This window comes from Pteropus alecto, unplaced genomic scaffold (assembly GCF_000325575.1).
Source record: "Pteropus alecto unplaced genomic scaffold, ASM32557v1 scaffold3, whole genome shotgun sequence".
Classification (NCBI taxonomy): domain Eukaryota; kingdom Metazoa; phylum Chordata; class Mammalia; order Chiroptera; family Pteropodidae; genus Pteropus; species Pteropus alecto.
Window position 1 is genome coordinate 16,774,372 of NW_006442484.1, and position 2,678 is coordinate 16,777,049.

Below are 2,678 nucleotides of genomic sequence, written 5' to 3' on the forward strand. Positions count from 1 at the left end.
GGAGCTTTAACACTCCAGCATCCATCCTTTTCCTAGATGCTCATCATATGGTACTCAGATGTTCTGCCTTAGACTCTTGAATGCATTTTATATCACCTGTGCACTTGGGTGCCTGCTCTTTTTAATGCTCACTCTCATATCTTGAGTCTATATTTCCTGTTCCATAATCCCTGTATCCTGTGTACCTATGGGACCTAATTGTTCCTCCTTACTCTACCTACCTTGGCTCCATCTTCATCTACAAAACCTATGCAACTAAAGGTAAACTAATGCTTGACAAATCTGCTCAGATAATATTTCTAACAATTGACCCCACGAACTGACAATAGAAAGATGGACCAAACGTGAGCTGACCCGACACTGAACTAACATTGCCAGCAGGGAGTTCTTGGAGGACCCACAAGTAACAAAACTGTCTCTAATATTTGCCTTCTTATCCTCTGTTTTATCCCTGTTGGTCTTTAATAATATGCAGTACCATTTAAGATAAATTATTCTCCTCCTGAAAATTCTGGATCTATTAATCTGGTTTTACTCACTTTATTTACTAAAAGTGTTTGCACTATATTTGCAAAGACTTCAAACATCAAAGATAAATTTTGGTAAACTTAAAAATATAATTTATTGGAGGAATAGCGATGCTGATTAAATAAAGGAGCAACTGGGAAAGTATGCTTTAAGGTTGATAAAAAGATACAAACTTTCAGTTATAAGAGGAATAAGTTCCGAGTATCTAATGTACAGCTTGGTGACTATAGTTAGTAATACTGTATTGTATACTTGAAATTTTTTGAGAGCAGATCTTAAATGTTCTCACACACATAAAAAAAGGTAACTGTGAGGTGATGGATGTTAATTAACTCAATTTTGGAAACCATTTCATATCATCATGTTGTACACTTTAAATATATTATAATTTTATTTGTCGAAGAAGAAGAAGAAGAAGAAGAAGAAGAAGAAGAAGAAGAAGAAGAAGAAGAAGAAGAAGAAGAAGAAGAAGAAGAAGAAGAAGAAGAAGAAGAAGAGAAAACTAGGCTTTGAGACAGAACAGGAAGAACCACAAACCAAGACAACTCAATGACTCAACTGACTCCTGGGTCCAAATGCTGGAATGAATGAGATTTAAATAACTTTTTTCTTGACTTAGCTCAAGATTCTAGGCAAGACCAATCAGCTTATCTTGAGTCCTGTGCCTGGCTTTCATCTATGGTGGGGTAGAACACATGACTGACATTTCTACTCATATTACCCACAAATGAATAGAAAAATATTCTCCCAAAAATACAGTACCATTAAAAATGGTCGATGATTGTTAGGCAGCCAGACAAGAACACAGCCACGTCTAGTCTACAGTATTGATGTCAGCACCACAAACTTGACCATCAGTATTGGGTAATTTATTCTCACTTTCAGTACCTTAGTGGTACCTTGAGGGGTGCTTTTATTCAGAACTTTATGAAGATGACAAAAGGACTTACGGAGATCAAATAACTTCATATTTGGTAACGCTACCTAGATATATGTTAAAATACAATGAACTAGAAAGGATACATAGGAGGTCTTGATGACCTATTTATCTCTCATAGAACTTATGATCACCTGGAGCGAGGAGGCCAAGAGAGTGCTCTGACCCAGAACAAGATCTCCTCTCTGGGTTCCCTATTTTTCATGCTGGGAAGGGAGAACTTCTACTTCTATCTTAAAGATCCCACATCTTTACTCCTGAACTTGTTTAATTCACTACCTTGATTACTTGATGGTTGTCATGTTTGCCTTCCCTCAAATATTCTGTAACACTTTGGTTTTGTAGTATGGCAGCACTCTGCCTCTTGAATTTGAACTTTCTAAATCCGTGGCTATGTTTTCTTTGATGACTACCTTCTCTTCAGATGATCAGTCATCTCTGTAGTGAAAGCACACAATATAGTATACCTTTTAAAAGGGAATCTTTTCTTTGACAGACCAACTGAATGCTGATGTTTCTTTCTGAGGAAGCATGGGCACCATGATAATTTCTGAACAACACTATTCAAAATCATCAGTTTTGTTCATTCTAGTCCTTGCAGTGAGAGCTCAGGGGTAGGTCACAGACATTATTTTTGAATAGCTTATGGGATACAATTCCTTCTTGGAAGCTATTCCACTAATAGAATCAATGAAGTAAACCAAAATCTCACCTTCTTATTTGATAGTAAACATGGCCTCCCCGGATGAGCAGAACAGCATTTACAATTATGTACCTAATTATTAAGTCAAATTTTAAAACTTAACTTGTTTTTTTTTTTTATTTTGAGCGAATGTTCTTCATAATTAGCAATCAAGGTATTACGCAAGGTATTACACAAGGTATTACACAAATGAATTCAACAAGTAAATTCATTTAGATATCTGGAGTTATATTTTACTCAACTCAAATTGACAGAAGCATTTGGATTAACATCTTATGTAAATTCTGTATTTTTTTGTCATTGAGGTTGAGGATAAAATAGCCTTGGGCTATGCCATTGATCCTCAAATTTTACTGGCTTTACAAAACAGAATTTAATTTCTTACTTTCACAAAGATGGCTGCAGGTCCCAGTTGCTCTCTAGGACAACTTCCCTCCATGTAAAAATTCAACTTCTGTTCATCTCCAGAAATTAATTCTTTCTAGAGTCTTTTTGTTACACATATTTGTT